This window comes from Copadichromis virginalis, linkage group LG4 (assembly GCF_057382275.1).
Source record: "Copadichromis virginalis isolate Kocher_CV1m ecotype Utaka linkage group LG4, C_Virginalis_male_GT1.1, whole genome shotgun sequence".
NCBI classification, from domain to species: Eukaryota; Metazoa; Chordata; class Actinopteri; order Cichliformes; family Cichlidae; genus Copadichromis; species Copadichromis virginalis.
In genome coordinates, this window is record NC_140621.1 from 1,922,629 (window position 1) to 1,943,417 (window position 20,789).

General features: G+C 43.7%; 1 long non-coding RNA gene across 1 annotated transcript; it reads left to right on the forward strand.

The window, feature by feature from the left end:
• The first annotated feature begins 18,772 nt into the window (after nucleotides 1-18,772).
• On the forward strand, nucleotides 18,773-19,843 carry LOC146710508 (uncharacterized). Its single transcript, XR_014920254.1, has 3 exons — nucleotides 18,773-19,231; nucleotides 19,328-19,420; nucleotides 19,589-19,843. It is a non-coding gene; the product is annotated as an uncharacterized LOC146710508 (long non-coding RNA).
• The last annotated feature ends 946 nt before the right edge of the window (nucleotides 19,844-20,789 follow it).

A 20,789-nucleotide genomic window follows, 5' to 3' on the forward strand; every position in this document is an offset into this window, starting at 1 on the left:
ATAATTGAAAAACTACAAATAAAGTGTTAAAAAAAAACTTACTACCGGTTAAGTTTAACCTGCAGGCAAGGGTTTACTGGTAGTTTCCCTGATTCCTGTCTATACCAGAACCATTTGTGGTATCTAGGCGGTAACGAACTTAACACCCCGCCTAGGGGGTCCAATCTGAGGTAAGTGGGTTTAGACTCAGTATAACGGGTGGGGTGCTACATTTGCATCATAGATTGTTTAGAAATATTTCTAGAGAAACCGAGTAGATTGCTACAATTTGACCTCAAGGTTCTATTTGTTTCATCTCCTCTGGATGGGGAGGTCGCACAAGTGGCAAGTTTATTACAGAACAAAGAAATTTTTTATCTCATTTGCTCCCAGGTGATGTAGTTTTAGCAGACAGGGGTTTCCTGGTCAAAGATTCCATTCGGAGATGCCAAGCAGAATTAAAGATTCCAGCATTTACTTGTGGAAAGAAACAGTTAGATCCTGTTGATTTGGAGAATCAACTAGGATACCCACCCCAGCCCGCCGCCTCCCACCAAGGGCAACTCCAGACTTAAACAGAGTCCAGCCCCTCTCCAGGAGACTGGTTCCAGAGCCCAAACCGTGCGTTCAGGTGAGCTCGACTATATATATATATATATATAGCCAGTACCTCTAAGCCTCATACAATAACTCAGGTTCCTTACCCACCAAAGAGGTGACATTCCATGTCCCAATTGCTCGTTTAGATAGCAGGGGATCACCTCTGCTCCTGGCCGTCACCTGGTATACCTTGCACCCAAACCCCACAGCGCCTCTAGTGGGTGGTGGGCCTGCAGGAGGATGGTTCCGTGTCCCTTTTTCTGGCTGTGCCCGGCCGGGCCCATGGACTAAAGTCCAGCCATCAGATCCCCGCCCTCAGACACCCTCCTATCCCGGGCAGTGGAAACTGTTCACTTGAGCTTGAACTCATACGGGTCATAAGAATCCAGTTAAGGAAGTTAAATGGAAAACAGTGGACCTGGTTTTGGAATTGGGAAAATGGACCAGTATTGCATATACATATATGACACAGGATGGTAAGCCAAACAAAGACCAAGAATCTCAGCTGTGCACAAAAAAAACAAGCTATGGATCTGATCTGAGGCACCCATTCAGGTCGCATTGGCCAGGGGGCCAGTCAGCTGAGCAAAGTTTAGCGTGAACCTGTACCGAGCCAGCCCCAAGAATTCACTCACCTCTGTTTTTGTTATTAAAACCCCTGGGGGGTCTTAGAAAAATGCATACACTATCGGACCTAGAGCCACAAATCGACCACGCCCAAAAAAGTGCTATAAAAAAATTATATATTAATATTTTATTCCACTTTAAATTAGCCAATCTTTTAGACCTACTTCTCCTTGAAATATTCATGTCAAGTTTTAATTACATTTCGCGGATTTTAACCCTTTATATCCCGGTTTCGTCACATGAGCGCACTGCTTTTTTTGCCCCAAAAACATAAAACATAAAACATAAAATATTTTCCAAAAAAAACATTTGAAGTAATATTTTATTGTTATTATAATTAGGCCTTTAGATGGACAAAAGATTGGCACCAACATTAATTTCGATCCGTTTTTAATTTTTTTTGCAGAAGCCGAAAATGTCCCCAGGCGGCGCTGCTGCTCCTGCTCCCCCGGGGAGGAGTGCCTCTGCCGCGGGTGTGTTTCGCGCAGCGCCGGAGCATATGGTTCGGTTCCCGTGTCTGCAGCACACACTTCCGCTACCACGTGAAAACAAATACGTCATTTCCTGTTGATTAAAAAAAATAAATGCACCCTCAAACGGTCCTAGGGACCAAAAATGGTCCCGCCCGAAGCCGCTGCTGCACGCCGGAAATGAGGCTTCATTTCCCGCAGGTCTGTCAAAGCAGCCCGCTGTTGCTCTTGCTGTTTTCCAGCCCCGGGTCAAATGTGGAGCAAGGGCGCCACCCGGTGGACAAATAAAAAAATTACAATTCTAAGGCCCTGAGTCCAGAATGAAAGTGAAACTTAAGCCATCGCCACTACGGTAATGGTAATAATTGTACAGTGAAAAATAGCGTTTATAATGGGTTTCAATGGGGCACAAATCGACCACTAGGACCGATAGTGTAAGTTTGTCTGTAGCTTAGCCACTGAAGCTAATTGAAGGAAGTCAGACTTGAATTTTGAAATAAAATCATATCAAACTTTTTTTTGGACAATTTGGCTATAGTCCATTCAACACTGTGCAAATGGCATGTAATCAAAATTTGAAAATAGCCACAAATCAACCCAAGACCCCCCAGGGGTTTTAATAATAAGACTTTCATTTTCACTGTGGCCTTGTCACAGAGGTATATGACTTTACACAATTATAATTTGTCAGTCTATTTTCACTGTTCAGTGAACTGCAGATATAAAGATATATGATAAACTGATCTTGACAAATCTTTGCTATTTGAATGTGATATTTCAGCCCTTAGTTTGCACAGCTCTTCTGCTACTAGCTAGTGTGGGGTTTTAATTCCCTCTGCATTAAGTATGAATCTTAACAGAAGGTTCATTCTGGTAGCAGTATTGTGCTGTCTCACAAACATTTATTTCTGTCTCAGAAAGTAGCTTAACGTGCATCCACAACACCAACGAGACGCATAGTTCAAAAATAGGCTAGAGAGAGTGGTATGAAGAAAATGGTGTTTGGCTTGTTGTTATTAAAAACCACTTTTGTGTTCATTTGCACATTTTAGCTGTTTTTATAATGACTCAGAGTACTTAGACCAAAGAATAAAAGTATAAAATCAACAGATGCTGCCTTCACTGTTTGTCTGTCAGGACGGTGGATAAGAGGTCACAATCATGGACTGTATGAAAGAAAAATATGCACTGCTTGTTAGGATGCCTGGGTCGTCGACCCAGGGTTTTTGAGTTTATGATATTATTTATACTGTCTAGTTTTTGGTTTCTTTGAGTTCTGTCTTATGGCTTAGGTCTCTGTCTTCTTTAGTTGCTCTGTCTCCCCTATCACCTGTATCCCCTTGTCTAGTTCGCGTCTATGTGTATCTTAAGTTCCTATATCCCCGTGTTCAGTCAGTGTTTGTGTCTGCCCTGTTCCCACGTCTCTGTTCCCTCTGTGGTGCCTGCATGTGAGTCTGTGTTATGCGTTTCCTGTTTTACTTTGAAGGTCTGTGTCTTATCTCAGTGTGTTCAGGTTACGCTTCTTTGGTCTCGTCAGCTCTGATTTGCCCCAGCTGTGTTTCCCTCCTGTTACTCATTCCCTGATTGCTCCCTCTGTGTATTTAAGCCCAGTGTTTCTCTGTGTCTGTGTCGCGATCTACTGTTTATTTTGCTGTGTGTTTTGCCTGTCCACCGGTGTTAGTTTATTTTTGACATTTTCCAGTTATGTCATGTTTGCGTTCAGCATTAAAGCTGTTTTTGTTTAAGTTCTGTCTCCGGAGTCTGCACCTTGGGTCCTATTCCTGTCTGCACACAGCCACACCTAACAGAAGATCGCGACCAGAACATGGACCCAGCAGACTCCGTGTGGTATCAGCGACCCGCAGTTTCTGTCTTCCTCAAGGAGATCGTGAGGGAGGAAGCTGAGCATGCCCAGGAGCTCCAGTCACCCTTCTATGGGTCACGTTTGGCTTTGGGAGGGCCCCGCAGCCTCCAAACTGCCATGGCTACGGCCGAGCCAGTATCTATGCCTCGGGCGATCAGGTTGAGCACGTGCTCCTTCTCTCCAGTCGCTACACCTCCGCCTTCACCCCTGGATTACCAGTCCGACAAGAGGGTTAAGCGGCGGAGGAAGAAAGATTACGTGACGCCGGACGTTAGACTCACTCCACTGCAGTCCTTTGCTCTGTTTTTGGGACTGCAGCGTTCTGAGCTTCATAAACTCTCTGATTCCTCTTCGCAGCCCGGTCTGTTGGAGGATTTACAGCCCAGTTTACCACCCCCCCGCTTCCCGGAGGAGGCGACGCTCACACCGTCACCACTCTTTTTCTGCGGAGCAACTCCCGGAGGTGAGTTATGATCGCTTTCGTTCCTCTGAGCTGGAAAAGAACAATCATTTGAACACTGCTAAGACTGAGACTATTAAGACTGTTAGACGTGGTGGTGGTAGGAAGTTCAAAAACATTGTAGAGGAGTCTGTATTTGCTGAGCCTGCTCCTTCGCACCATTGTGTTCCTGCTCCCAGGGCAGCTCGGGCCCAGCATTCCCCTGCACCTGTTTCAGTGCTTCAGGTGAGGGAGGCTGAGGTCCAGCTGGTCCCTGCTTCAATTCAATTCAATTTTATTTATATAGCGCCAAATCACAACATAAGTCGCCTCAAGGCGCTTCATAGATACAGAGAAAAACCCAACAATCATATGACCCCCTATGAGCAAGCACTTTGGCGACAGTGGGAAGGAAAAACTCCCTTTTAACAGGAAGAAACCTCCGGCAGAACCAGGCTCAGGGAGGGGCGGGGCCATCTGCTGCGACCGGTTGGGGTGAGAGAAGGAAGACAGGATAAAGACATGCTGTGGAAGAGAGACAGAGGTTAATAACAGATATGATTCAATGCAGAGAGGTCTATTAATACATAGTGAGTGAGAAAGGTGACTGGAAAGGAAAAACTCAATGCATCATGGGAATCCCCCGGCAGCCTACATCTATTGCAGCATAACAAAGGGAGGATTCAGGGTCACCTGGTCCAGCCCTAACTATATGCTTTAGAAAAAAGGAAAGTTTTAAGCCTAATCTTAAAAGTAGAGATAGTGTCTGTCTCCCGAATCCAAACTGGAAGCTGGTTCCACAGAAGAGGGGCCTGAAAACTGAAGGCTCTCCCTCCCATTCTACTTTTAAATACTCTAGGAACAACAAGTAGGCCTGCAGAGCGAGAGCGGAGCGCTCTAATAGGGTGATATGGTACTACAAGGTCATTAAGATAAGATGGGGCCTGATTATTTAAGACCTTGTATGTGAGGAGCAGGATTTTGAATTCAATTCTGGATTTAACAGGAAGCCAATGAAGGGAAGCCAAAACAGGAGAAATATGCTCTCTCTTTCTAGTCCCTGTCAGGACTCTTGCTGCAGCATTTTGGATTAGCTGAAGGCTTTTCAGTGAGTTTTTTGGACATCCTGATAATAATGAATTACAGTAGTCCAGCCTGGAAGTAATAAATGCATGAACTAGTTTTTCAGCGTCACTCTGAGACAGGATATTTCTAATTTTAGAGATGTTGCGCAAATGGAAGAAAGCAGTCTTACATATTTGTTTAATATGTGCGTTGAAGGACATGTCCTGGTCAAAAATGACTCCAAGGTTCCTCACCGCGTTACTGGAGGCCAAGGTAATGCCATCCAGAGTAAGAATCTGATTAGATACCATATTTCTAAGATTTTCAGGGCCGAGTACAATAACCTCAGTTTTATCTGAATTAAGAAGCAGAAAGTTAGCGGCCATCCAGGTCTTTATGTCTTTAAGACATTCCTGCAGTTTAACTAATTGGTGTGTGTTATCTGGCTTCATGGACAGATAGAGCTGGGTGTCATCTGCATGGCAGTGAAAATGTATGCTATGTCTTCTAATGATGCTGCCTAAGGGAAGCATGTATAATGTAAACAGAATTGGTCCTAGCACTGAACCCTGTGGAACTCCATAATTAACCTCAGTGTGTGAAGAGGACTCTCCATTTACATGCACGAATTGGAGTCTATTAGATAGATATGATACAAACCACTGCAGCGCAGTACTTGTAATACCTACAGCATGTTCTAATCGCTCTAATAGGATATTATGATCAACAGTATCGAACGCTGCACTGAGGTCTAGCAGGACAAGCACAGAGATGAGTCCACTGTCAGAGGCCATAAGAAGATCATTTGTAACCTTCACTAAAGCTGTTTCTGTGCTGTGCTGAGCTCTGAAACCTGACTGAAACTCTTCAAATAAACCATTCCTCTGCAGATGATCTGTTAGCTGTTTGACAACTACTCTTTCAAGGATTTTTGATATGAAAGGAAGGTTGGAGATTGGCCTATAATTAGCTAAGACTGCTGGGTCTAGAGATGGCTTTTTGAGTAAAGGTTTAACTACAGCCAGCTTGAAGGCCTGTGGTACATAGCCGATTATTAGAGATAGGTTGATCATATTTAAGATCGAAGAATTAATTAATGGCAGGACTTCTTTGAGCAGTTTTGTAGGAATGGGGTCTAAAAGACACGTTGATGGTTTGGAGGAAGTAATTATTGAAGTTAACTCAGAAAGATCAATTGGAGAAAAAGAGTCTAACTTAACATCAATGGTACTAAGAGTAGCTGTAGATAATATTACATCTGTGGGATGATTATTGGTAATTTTTTCTCTAATGATAAAAATTTTATTTGTGAAGAAGTTCATGAAGTCATTACTAGTTAACGTTAAAGGGATGGTTGGCTCAAAAGAGCTCTGACTTTTTGTCAGCCTGGCTACAGTGCTGAAGAGAAACCTAGGGTTGTTCTTATTTTCTTCAATCAGTGATGAATAGTAAGATGTTCTGGCTTTGCGGAGGGCTTTCTTATAAAGCAGCAAACTATTTCTCCAGGCTAAATGATGATCCTCTAGATTTGTGACACGCCATTTCCTCTCCAGATTACGAGTCATCTGCTTTAGGGTACGTGTTTGAGAATTATACCACGGAGTCAGGTACTTCTGATTTGAGGCCTTAGTTTTCACAGGAGCTACAGTATCCAGAGTCGTACGTAGCTGCTCAGGTGTCTAGGCTGGCTGAGCCTCTGCCTGTCGCTGCACCTGTACCAGCTCCTCAGGTGGAGACAGCAGCTGCCCAGCCGTTGACTGTGCCTGCCCCGGCTCCCAGGGTGAGGATGACCGGGATCCAGTTAGCTCCTGCACCCGTACCTTCTCCTCGGGTGGGAGTGGCTGGTGTCCGGCAGGTACCTGCACATGTTTCTGACCTCGCTGGAGGCTCAGGTGAGCCCGTCCAGCAGTTTTCTGTAGGATCCGTAGGCTCAGACAACCTAGCCCAACCATATGCTAATCCACCACCTCACGCACCGTTACTACCATCTTTACAACAGTCGATACATATTAGACTTCTCTCCATAGCTCAGACATTAGCTCACCTATCGGCTCAGTCACCTGCTCAGTTTCCGCCTCAGTTGTTTGCTCAGTCACCTGTCTCCGCCGGAGGGTCCGAGGGGCCCGTTCAGCCTCCTGTCTCCGCCGGAGGGTCCGAGGGGCCCGTTCAGCCTCCTGTCTCCGCCGGAGGGTCCGAGGGGCCCGTTCAGCCTCCTGTCTCCGCCGGAGGGTCCGAGGGGCCCGTTCAGCCACCTGTCTCCGCCGGAGGGTCCGAGGAACCGCTTCAGCCACCTGTCTCCGCTGGAGGGCCCAAGGAGCCTGTTCAGCCTCACGCCACATCAGCTGGAGGGCCCGAGGAGCCCATCCAGCCGCCATTAGCCTCTGCCTCGGCTACGCCTGGTCCAGCTTTGGCTTCTGCTTCGCCTGGTCCGGCTTCGGCCTCAGCTTCTGCAGCTCCGCCTGGTCCGGCCTCCGACTCTGCAGCTCCGCCTGGTCCGGCCTCCGACTCTGTAGCTCCGCCTGGTCCGGCCTCCGACTCTGTAGCTCCGCCTGGTCCGGCCTCCGACTCTGTAGCTCCGCCTGGTCCGGCCTCCGACTCTGCAGCTCCGCCTGGTCCAGTCTCCGAGTGTTCAGCTTTGTCTGCTCCTGAGGTCGCCAATCTGTCTGGTCCTGCACGTCCTGCCCGGCCTGCACGTCCTGCCCGTTCTGTCCGGCCGATGACTGGACGTCGTTGCCGTCATGGACAGCCCTCTGAACTACGCCTCCTGACCTGCTCGGTCGCCGTCGCTGCCTCCCGCCCGGCCGGCCTCCTGACCTGCTCGGTCGCCGTCGCTGCCTCCCGCCCGGCCGGCCTCCTGACCTGCTCGGTCGCCGTCGCTGCCTCCCGCCCGGCCGGCCTCCTGATCTGCTCCGTCGCCACCGGTGCCTTCTGCCTGGCCGGCCTCCTGAACTGTTTTCTGGGCTCTTGGACCATCAGCCTCCGGGCCGCCCCCCTGAACTGCCCGGGATTGGACTATCGTGCTCTCAGCCTCCGGGCCGGCCCCCCTGAACTTTTTTTTTTTTTTTTTTTTTTTGGACTTTGCCTGGGCCTTGGTGCTGTTGTTTTGGACTTTGTTTCTATGTTTTGTTCTGTTGCTTTCCGGGCTCCAGTGTTTGCACTTTTTTTTGTTTTGTTGTTTCTGGCTCCTTGTTTTGTTTCGAGCCCTCCAACCTGTTTCCCCCGCCGCCCACCCTGGTTGGGGTTGTTTTTGTTTTGTTGATTTTGATGTTTTGGTTTGGGCTGTCTGGAAGCCAGCCCTTAAGGGGGGGGTACTGTTAGGATGCCTGGGTCGTCGACCCAGGGTTTTTGAGTTTATGATATTATTTATACTTTCTAGTTTTTGGTTTCTTTGAGTTCTGTCTTATGGCTTAGGTCTGTCTTCTTTAGTTGCTCTGTCTCCCCTATCACCTGCATCCCCTTGTCTAGTTCGCGTCTATGTGTATCTTAAGTTCCTATATCCCCGTGTTCAGTCAGTGTTTGTGTCTGCCCTGGTCCCACGTCTCTGTTCCCTCCGTAGTGCCTGCATGTGAGTCTGTGTTATGCGTTTCCTGTTTTACTTTGAAGGTCTGTGTCTTATCTCAGTGTGTTCAGGTTATGCTTCTTTGGTCTCGTCAGCTCTGATTTGCCCCAGCTGTGTTTCCCTCCTGTTACTCATTCCCTGATTGCTCCTTCTGTGTATTTAAGCCCAGTGTTTCTCTGTGTCTGTGTCGCGATCTACCGTTTATTTTGCTGTGTGTTTTGCCTGTCCACCGGTGTTAGTTTATTTTTGACATTTTCCAGTTATGTCATGTTTGCGTTCAGCATTAAAGCTGTTTTTGTTTAAGTTCTGTCTCTGGAGTCTGCACCTTGGGTCCTATTCCTGTCTGCACACAGCCACACCTAACACTGCTAATGTTAGAGTATGGGCAGTCTGGATGTTACATTGGCTGACTATACCATCTTGTGGTATAAAGAGGCATTACAATTACAAGAGGAACTTACAGTGAGGTAAAGTGATACAGCGGTTGGACTGATTAAATAAAGTCACCATATCTGTCTCTATACTAGTCTAAATAAGCTGGAACAAACATGGACTAAAAGACAGGCAAACCTTTTGGAAACTGAAATCATGATGCAGTCTTAGAATTTCTTTTCCTTTTTGACATCCTAGCTTTGTGTCTCTGTTTTGCAGGAAGCACCACGTTTGCTTATTTTTAATTTGACACAACATTGTTGGAAGATTAGTAAATTACTGCATCTTCTCATGCATTTAGCTGATTAAACTTGTCATATCGTTCAGAAAACTCATGCATGGTTCACCACCAGTCTTGATGCATGTGTCCAAACTGCTAAACCACCAGCCACCAGAAAAATCATGTCTTGATCAGTCTAGTCCTTGTTCAGGTTTTGGGGTTTTAGCTCTTCTTCCTGTGTGGCTGGTTGTGGGGTCACCACAACAAATGCTTTACTTCTGTCTCCAACATCCTGCCTCACACCAACCAGCTGCATGTCCTACATCCATGAATCTTCCTGGAAGATGGCAGCTACTTCTTTAACATCCTTTGTCTTTGTTTGCCACTATCCCTCCTCTACACATGTCCTAATCATCTCAGCCTTACCTCTCTAACATTTATCTCTAAACCTCAAACCTGAGCTGTCCCTCTGATGTACTTTTTAGTCCTGCTCACTCCGAATGAAAAACGCAGCCTCGTGTCAGTGTCAACCATACATCACAGCAAGTTTCACAACCATCTTGTAAACTTTCTCTTTTACTCTTGTTGCTATCGTATCACAAATCGCCCCTAACATTCATCCACCCTGCCTGCACTCTCTTCTTCATCTATTTTTGTGCACTGTCTGCTGCTTTGGACCTTTGAAATTCGAAGTCGTATGCCTTCACTATCTCTACCTCTTGCATGTTGACTTTTAAACCTGTCACCTTCACATTCACACACATATCCTGACTTGCTCATACTAAATTTCATTGCTCTACTCTCCAGAGCATACCTCCACCTTTCCAGGCTCTCTTCCAACTGCTCCACGCTCTCACTAGATCACAAATCACAATGTGGCCTGCAGTCATCGTAGTCCACAGAGACTCCTGCACGACTTCATGGATGAATCCATCATTACTGCAAATATGAGCCATTCCTGATGTAATCCCACTCCCACCTTGGACCCATCTGTCACTCCTACCGCATACCTCACCACTTTGTCGTCCTCATACAGGTCCTGCACCACAGATACAAACACAGTAAAGTTCCTTCTGACCTTTTCTATGCTTCTCTATCAACGTTCTCAAGGCAAATATCACAACAGTAATACTCTCAGCACAAAGTCAAACCGCTGCTTGCTGATTGTCACTTTTATTCTTACCCTAGCTTCAACAACTCTCTTCCATATCTTCATGTTATGAATCTTCATGTTAATCCATCTGTGCTACTACAGCTCTGCACATCACGCTTGTTCTTGGAAATTGGTACCAGTACACTACTGCATTCCTCAGGCATCCTCTCTCTCGCCAAGATTCTCTGCATTCTCGCCTACGCATCTTCATACTTTCACAGCTCATCTACGTCACCTTTCCATTCTTGTTTTTGCAACTGCATAACTTTATTTCCTGACATCAAAGTCAAATACCTCAAGTCTGGGAATGTTAACTGTAATGTCTGAACAAGCACAAAGTAGTAACTTACTGAACAGAGACATTCACTGAAATTCATCATGTTCCTCTGTATGATTCACCTCATTGACTCAATATCAACTCAATTTATTTGAATCTTTATATGTGGATCTGATCTGATATTTCCAAATAGCATAATTTTTATTCAAATATAATCATAATTTGTTTATATTAAGCCAAATCTTCAATTTAATTATTTCTGTAACCATCTCTAGGGCTGCAGTGATGGATTATTTTAGTAATCGAGTATTCTGTTGATTATTCCATCAATTAATACAGTAATTGGATAAGAAATGCTTTAATACTTTAATGAACGCCTCATTTGTTTGCATTTTAGAAATTGCAAGCTGTTTAAAGTAAAAGATGGAAAACTATTACACAAGTTCATTACCAGTTAAAAGCAAGTCTCTAACTAACTGTGTGTGCGCAAAATCAAGGAACGGCTATAAATAAATGTTACTGACACTGACATACTGCCGCCCTTAAATTATGGCTCAGTGCAGAGACAGTATAATCAGCTTAGAAAGGTCTGTCCTGGCAGGGACCACAAATTCTCTCTACCCCTCCCTTGTATGTATGTATGTGTGTGTGTATATATATATATATATATATATATATATATATATATATATATATATAACACCCAGCACGCCCCTGCGGGCGGTTTATCCTTCAAGCTCGGGTCCTCTACCAGAGGCCTGGGAGCTTGAGGGTCCCGCGCAGTATCTTAGCTGTTCCCAGGACTGCGCTCTTCTGGACAGAGATCTCCGATGTTGTTCCCGGGATCTGCTGGAGCCACTCGCCTAGCTTGGGAGTCACCGCACCTAGTGCTCCGATTACCACGGGGACCACCGTTACCTTCACCCTCCACATCCTCTCGAGCTCTTCTCTGAGCCCTTGGTATTTCTCCAGCTTCTCGTGTTCCTTCTTCCTGATATTGCTGTCATTCGGAACCGCTACATCGATCACTACGGCCGTCTTCTTCTGTTTGTCTACCACCACTATGTCCGGTTGGTTAGCCACCACCATTTTGTCCGTCTGTATCTGGAAGTCCCACAGGATCTTAGCTCGGTCATTCTCCACCACCCTTGGGGGCATCTCCCATTTTGACCTCGGGACTTCCAGGTTATACTCGGCACAGATGTTCCTGTACACTATGCCGGCCACTTTGTTATGGCGTTCCATGTATGCCTTGCCTGCTAGCATCTTGTGCCCTGCTGTTATGTGTTGGATTGTCTCTGGGGCATCTTTACACAGCCTGCACCTGGGGTCTTGCCTGATGTGATAGACCCCAGCCTCTATGGATCTTGTACTCAGAGCTTGTTCTTGTGCTGCCATGATTAGTGCCTCTGTGCTGTCTTTCAGTCCAGCTTTGTCCAGCCACTGGTAGGATTTCTGGATATCAGCCACCTCCTCTATCTGCCGGTGGTACATACCGTGCAGGGGCCTGTCCTTCCATGATGGTTCCTCGTCTCCCTCCTCTTTCTTGGGTTTCTGCTGCCTGAGGTATTCACTGAGCACTCGGTCAGTTGGGGCCATCTTCCCAATGTATTCTTGGATGTTCCTTGTCTCATCCTGGACTGTGGTGCTGACACTCACCAGTCCCCGGCCCCCTTCCTTCCGCTTAGCGTACAGCCTCAGGGTGCTGGACTTGGGGTGAAACTCTCCATGCATGGTCAGGAGCTTTCTTGTCTTTATGTCAGTGGCTTCTATCTCCTCCTTTGGCCAGCCTATTACCCCAGCAGGGTACCTGATCACGGGCAGGGCGTACGTGTTGATGGCCCGGATCTTGTTCTTACCATTCAGCTGACTCCTCAGGACTTGCCTGACCCTCTGCAGGTACTTGGTGGTTGCAGCCTTTCTAGCGGCCTCTTCATGGTTCCCATTTGCCTGCGGGATCCCCAGGTACTTGTAACTGTCCTCTATGTCTGCAATGTTGCCTTCTGGTAGTTCAATCCCCTCAGTTCTGACTACCTTCCCTCTCTTTGATACCATCCGACTACACTTCTCCAGTCCGAACGACATTCCAATGTCATTGCTGTATAGCCTGGTAGTGTGGATCAGTGAATCGATGTCTCGTTCACTCTTGGCATACAGCTTGATGTCATCCATGTACAGGAGGTGGCTGACAACTGCTCCGTTCCGTAGTCGGTATCCGTAGCCAGTCTTGTTAATGATCTCACTGAGGGGGTTCAGGCCTATGCAGAACAGCAGTGGGGACAGAGCATCTCCTTGGTAGATCCCGCACTTGATGGTGACTTGTGCTATGGGCTTGGAGTTGGCCTCTAGTGTTGTACGCCACATCCCCATTGAGTTCCTGATGAAGGCTCTTAGGGTCCCATTGATCTTGTACAATTCTAGGCATTCCAGTATCCAGCTGTGGGGCATTGAGTCATAGGCCTTCTTGTAATCAATCCAGGCAGTGCACAGGTTGGTCAGTCTGGTCTTGCAGTCTCGGCTGATTGTTCTGTCTACCAGTAGCTGGTGTTTTGCGCCTCTGGTATTCTTGCCAATTCCTTTCTGTGTCCCGCTCATGTATTGACCCATGTGCCTGTTCATCTTAGCCGATATGATGCCTGACAGGAGCTTCCATGTAGTACTGAGGCAGGTTATTGGTCGGTAGTTGGAGGGGACCGGTCCCTTCTTGGGGTCCTTGGGGATCAGGACCGTCCGACCTTCGGTTAGCCATTCCGGGTGTCTCTCGTTAACTAGCAGCTGGTTCATTTGTGCTGCCAGACGCTCGTGGAGTGCAGTCAGCTTCTTTAGCCAGTAAGAAGATGGCTGAGTATCAAAATAATCCAGCACTCCTGCAAAGTCCCATATTTGAGCACACATTAAAAAAAAACATCAAATTACAAAAACCTTATTGTGCAAATATCACACATGTTACCCCAAAACTTTTTTAAAGAATATATATATGTGTTATGAAACATATTTGATATATGAAGCCACCATTTCATTATAAATATCCAGATTCTGGGCCTTCATGCAAAGATGGTGTGCAACTCACCCTCTCAGAATAAAATGCTGCAGCCTGAAGCCCTCGAACCAAAATGAACAGACAGCTGCTTTTTACTCTATTAAAACTAATGAGTGTGTCAGTGGTAGAAGATATGGCTCGGGTAAATAAGCATTTCCAGCGTACCAGTGCTGTACTATGGGTTTCATAGGTTTGGAAAAGGACGTTGTGTGGCTTAACATATGTACTGGTATTTATAGAGCACATTTCTAGTCCAACTGGCCACTGAAAGCACTTTAGACTTTAAGCCACACTTACCCATATGGGGCTTTATTCCATTCAGCACTTTATCTTACTTACACACATGGCCAGTCTAGGTTAATCACTAATGCTTATCTTTGGACTGTGTAAGGAGCCGGAGCAGAGAAAACCCATGCAGGCGGAGGAAGAACATACAAACTCCAGACAGAGAAGCTACCTGCGGTGTCTAACATCAACATGGTAACAGCACTTCCTGTTTCCTGGATAAAATGTGCACATGTTTGAGAGTGTGAACCACAGCCCACAGCAAACATGCTTACTGTACAGCTGGGTTTAGTTGGGGGTTAGTGGGTGTAAGATCATGTAACACAGCTTATAGTCAAAGAGAACTTTGTGGCATATTTTGGAGCATTGTTCTCCTGAAAAACTAATCTTTTGATACTTTTTAAAGTCAGTCAAAACTCCATTGTTTAACAAGGCTGACGTCGCAGGAATGTGGTTCACTTACTACCAACACTGTGCATCAAGGTAAACACAGGCTGCTAAATTTAAAATATGAATCGTGATTTACTTTGTTTCCGATTTATTTTCTCACAACAGGAATGTGTAGATTCATAGTTTAGATTTGTTTAAGCCGCTTCGTGAACAAACTCTTGCTGTTTATCCTTTGACTTGTTCGGCATGTTTCCTCTCATAACATTACAGGCTTCTGAATAAACTGACTGAACTCACTGGGCCATCTGTTGCTCACACACACATATACATATGAAGATCCAATTCACGTCTACTGTTTTTGTCATTACATCATCACCCAGAGTCCTGAACAGCTGGTTCCCACATGGGAAATATTGACTGAGCATAATCCCGACCATCTTTTTCTGGACAGCTGGTGAGCAGAGAGTCAGCTCTCACAGAACTGCTCTGCAGACTTTTCCACTCAGTGTGCAGGGGATGAGCAGTGGTTTTAAATGCTTAAATGGACTGGTACTTATATAGCACTACTCTCCCGGAGTGCTCAAAGCGCTGTCTCTCTCCTCGATTTGAGCACTTGAAGCATCGACTTGACTACAAGTCTCAATAACCTCTCTCTCACACACACAGTGCTTTTACATATATATATAGTCATATTAGTAAGCAGCCCCCCTCCTGTGGTACCACCTGAACCACATGTCCTGTTTCAAACCACATTTTTAGGCATCTGTTTTCTGATCCTTAAAACAACAATGATCCAGGCTCACATGCAGTAGAATAAGTTACTTGAGTTGCAAGTGTCATCATGTAGATATGTGAAGGTTCTCAGTGATCCAGCTCATCGTAGTCTGAGGAGCTTTGAAAGAAAAGCATCAGGACTTCTTTAAGTTTCTTGAAAACGTTTCATCCAAGAAGCTTCTTCATTTCTAAGGTCAAATGGAGGAGAGTCCCAGATTTTTTTAACCCTTATAGGAGTGTCCCCCAAGGGGGTCATGGACCCCCTGTTGATCCTCACACGAGCCTAATTTATTACCTAATCACACGAGCCAAGGTGTGAAAATGGGTGTAGGTCACAATCAGCCAAGGTTTCGTGTGAACCCATAATTAAACCTAGCCCCACCCTATCACGTGATTGCCTGAGGTCAAATGGCCCAGGATGTGAGTGGGCGTTAAAGCTCCGCCCTCTGTTCAAGGATGGTTGTTCACAGTGGACATAGGCTGTATCCCGATTCAGGGTCTGCAGCCTTAAAGGCTGCATTTTAAGGCCGACTACGTCACAGCGACGCGACGAAGGCTGTCCCAATACAAAGGCTGCTCGAAATGCGTCCTTCATTTCCCTGAATTTTAAGGATGTGGCGGTGTAGACTTCATGGCCCAACATATCCCAGAATGCATAGTAAACTTTTAACAGTAAGTACTGAATATGATGTCAGTTATTTATGTGCGAATGTTTAATAACGAAGAACATTAAAACATTAATGTTGGCCACATGTCGGCAAAGTTATGTGACATTAGTGATGTGTACAACTAACTTAGTTTTAAAGCCTTTACTTTAAAAAAAATATATATATATAGTCGACCTTAATCTGACAGAGATTGTGATGATTTTGTGGATAATTAAAGTCAGTCATATATCCACAAACACAACAAGCTGAAAGTCAGTGATGCTGCTCGGTTTGCAGTCCTGAACATCACGGCACAAGCAGGATTCACTGCACTGTTAATGTGAGCTATGTTACATTGCTGCCTCTGTTCGGTGGTGTCGAGCCAAACGCACTTTAACGTGTGTTTGAACGAGCTGACGGTTCACTCGTTAAGCTGAAAGAAAGATGCTTTAATCACAGCAGTCACACATGTGTCCACTGCACCATCTGGAACTCTTCTTGTTTACACTCGTAATAACACAAACACTAAATCCTCCTTCTTTTGTGCTGTTTTGCAGCAGTGTATACACCTGAGACTGTCACCTGTCTGTCTGTCCTGCACTCTCTCTCTGTTTCTTTCTCTCTGATTGTGGAATAAAAGTATGAACATGTGTTTATAAGTTACACTTGTGTTTGAATCCTGCAGCTTATCACACATTTGATTTCCATGTGTGACGACTGCAAGTGTCCAGAGTGAGGACAGACTGAGGGACCCACTGCTGCACATCATCTGTGAGGCTTTGCACCCCTGATGATCCACCAGGACAAACTCAACAGTGTGTGAGGAAGAGGAGGAGGAAGAGCCAGCAGCAGCTGACAGATGGAGAGAATAGACAGACTGTTCCCTGTTTGTGAAGGACTGCTAGGAAAGTTTAACATAACTGTCTGTGCTGAATCAGTCTTATTAGGTAATGTTCAAATAATGTGATCATCCCAGTGTTTCCAGTGTGGGAGAAAGTACTCAGAGTACTCAGGGCCTTCAAGTTACACACTATGAAAGGCAGCAACAAGTTTAATGTTCAGAAACCTAAAGTCTGTATCAGCAGCAGAATGGAGCTAAAATAAATGTTGGTTTCAGTTCTATGAAGCTTTGAGTATTTTGGATCAGTAGCTGCTGTGTTTGTTGCATCATATTGCTGTAACTGTTTATATATGATCTATATGTAACGCGCGGCGACACTAAAGCGGTCGCGCCAGAATGTCACGCTAAAAAGAAAGATTCTTTAAAATACAAGGGGGAACAAGCGAGTCAGATACCACGGGCACAGAGAGGAAGCAGGTCGGATCAGAAACAGTTTATTACTGGGCCAGGGAGCACAAATAAAAACACCCTTAAAATGTACGTAATAAAATGTTGTCAATCTACTAAAACAATTCTAAAACCCGTAAAACTACCATTTTCTACATTCACTAAACAACAGTAGAGGCCCTGCTCACAAATGCAGGCAGAGGTAAACCTCTGCCCTGCTGCCAATCACAGCGTCGTCTCTTACTGTTGCCGTTCCATGAGGTCAGGACTGGGTCGCCGCGTCACGCTGGCCATCTCGCATTAACCTTCCAGTCTGGGTCCTCCCTCCTTCAGTGCTCAGCTAGCCTGTTTTTAAAAGGTCTTTACACAGCTGATAGGCCACCTCTGGACACACCCCTGCCTCAGCAGGTGGTCCCTATCAGCTAATTTGTCCCATGTGCAGCCAGTCCACAGTGGATAAAAACCATGTTACATAAAACACTAAAAACCATGCAATAGAAACAGAATAAAACCATGCAAATAAAACGACACTCATAAATAAACACTAAAAATCAGAATAAAAACAATATACAAGATAAATACAAATTTCCACTGTGTGACATATATGTTACATCATATTCTATAAGGATGTTATGTGTTTGTAGACTTTCTGCCCACACTCTAAAAAGTAATTCATCAGGCCTTTTACCACCACTTGATTAAATCCATGGCTGCAACATAAAAATTCTAATTTATTGATTAAGATAGACCTTCTAAGTTGCAAACTTTATTTTTTTGGGTTGTGTTGAAATAATAATGTTGGTAATTACATTAAATTAATTTTATATGTAATTTGAAATTAAATCCCAATGTTAGTGGGTTCAAAATAAAATTCAAGTTGTAATTACTTAAAGAAATTTAATACATAACTTATTTTTTTCCACTGTAACTTCTGATTTCAAATTCCCTCCCCTACCGACTTAACTAGCTGGGCAAATTCACACATGTTGAGTTGCATGGTGCAAGCTTTTGTAAAAGACATTTCAAGGTAAGTAACATTTCATTTACAAATAACAGTTCTACCAAAGCAAAGCATTTGTGCTAGTCACCTGTAGTGGATTTGTGTATGATGTGATGCTCATACAGATAAGGAAATACTTTGCACTACCACATGTAGCTAATGCTAGCCATTCTAAACTTTAGCACAGCAGAAGATAAGACTTATAAAGTTTCATTTGACAAAAGTCTTCAGCTAGAGAGTGCAACTGTGGCTAGGAAAAGCGTGGTTAAAGTTTTGCTACACAGTGCAATCTAATTTCGATCTTAGGCTGATTTTGTTTTTCTTTTTACCAAAATTGGAAGCCTTAAACTGTGAATAGTTTTGTCAGAGGGATAACCTAGAGGCTTCTTTTTTCCATCTGGCTCACCTATTTTATGTCTTTATAAAACTTGCATGACCTATACGTAATATTACATTGTAAATGATTTTGGTTAGTATTGTGATACAGCTTAAAGTAAGTATTGTTCTTGATCTTAAGAGCTGTAGCTATCTTTGTTTTGTTTTTTTGGGGTGTTTTTTTTTTTTAAATCAGATTGTGTGAAATATTGTTAATGTCATTCAAATAGCATTATTCTGGCATTAACAATGTGAATCTACTTAATATTAAAACTTTATGTAAGCAGTTAGTATAGTGTGATAATCTAGGGTCATTAGTGCTTTGTTAAGTTGGGACACATTTTTTACAAAATGGGCTGGGAGTGATCAATGTGTAAATTCGAAACCTCTGCAAAAACAGGGTTGCTAAAACATTAGAGATTACACCACGGTTATGGTGGGGAAGTCTCCCTTGTCTTCACCAAGATTGTTTTTGTTCCCTCAAAACTTGGGGTAGCCTTAGATCACTTCTATCCTCTTTAAATAATGTATTACAGCATTCATTAATGCAGTATAGCTAATAGTCTGCAAGGTTTAATTCTTCTGTTTGTGTGGTCTACAGATAAAGGAGGAGTTCAAGAGAATAACCACTGTAAGCCTTGAATGGCTACACTTGACCATTGCACCCCAAAACTGATGGATGTCATTTTATCAAGGGGAGGAGCTAAGGGAGTGAGAATCAGGCAGATCAAGGACATGCTTCTTGAGGTAGGACAACTATTTAGACTTTGGGTAGCTTTGAAATGCACTTTGTTGTCAGTCACCCATGTATTTTATACTCACACTTTATTTTTTCTTAAATAGCACAATACAATTGAAACACGCAGAGAAGTAGCCATCTGCTGCCTTATCACTTTCCTTGGAGAGAAGGACGAGGACCTTTTCATGGAGTTTGGTGTAAGTAATTCAGCATTGTGTGTGTGTGTGTGTGTGTGTGTGTGTGTGTGTGTGTGTGTGTGTGTGTGTGTGTGTGTTCCATTGATCATCTGAATTCATTAAGATTCAGTAAGTATAAAAGTCTAATCTATAATTCACTAACCTATTTTTTAAAATTTGCTTTACAAGGACACCAAAGAACTTAAGGCAGGTGATGAAAACTGCCATCATCAGTGACCGGTACACCCCTGGATCTAACCATAAGACTGCAACCATTGTGGTGGAGGAAACAAAAATAATGGAGGGCCAGAATTTCCCAAGGTGCTGTGTTTTGCTCATGGGCATAATATATGCTCTCAATCTGAGCTTATGCAAATATACTTTTGAAGTTGTTCAGAAGCTGTTCCTTGACCTTGATGGAACCATCATTATGTTAAAGATGTTGACTCTGTTTCAAAAATTGTTAACTGTTTTGAATCCTGTATGTGTAAAATTGATCTTAAAGGTGTTTGCTGCATTGTGTAATAGAAAGATGCAAGATCTTGTAAAGTTTGGTAGGCATTGAAAGTTAACATTTACTGAACACTTGCATGGAAGTATTACTGCAACAAAATGTTTTCTAAGTAGATTTTTTACCAATTGAACACATTTGTTTCTGTGGTGTTAAATACATAAAGGCATATTCTATAACTTGGCTGTGATGGTATAAATCTAAATTTCTGGTTTATTTTCACTTTTTAAATACAAAGTGTTGAAATGCCTACTGTTAAAAAAATAAAAAAGTTATTTGATAAAAAAAAATGTTGAATGAATTCCTTTCTTAAAAGCTATTACAATAAAAAAAAAATAAGAGAAAGCTAAAATGATGATAATAATGATGAAAATCAGCAACTTAATATTTTAAATAATGAACTTTAAAAAAGTGTTTTTGTAATTGCTGTAATTAATTACATAACACTTAAAAATCATTTCAAATAATGTGGAAAAAGTAATTGGAGGAACATAATTTTTATGAGTAAACAACTTAAAAATATGTTTTTAAGCTACCAAATATTACGTAAATGGTAATTCAAATCACCTTTGATTATGGAGGATAATTTAATTCCCGTAACTCAATATAGTTTGTTGGTTCAATCTAATTTCAACATAAGTTATCATAACTCAAAAAGACTAATGGAAACTGTTGCGTTAATTTTTTTTGTTGAGCTTAAACAATAGTTTTTAGAGTGCAGTTTGACCCATTTAGCAGACGTCAGCCTGTTTAAGGCTCTGATATCTATTCTGTGTGACTTACAGCAGTTATGACATGGTCTGATTTTCTCACCCAATAAAGGAATATTTCATATATCAGTCTACTCTTCATTCTATCAGACACAGTTATCACAGCTCC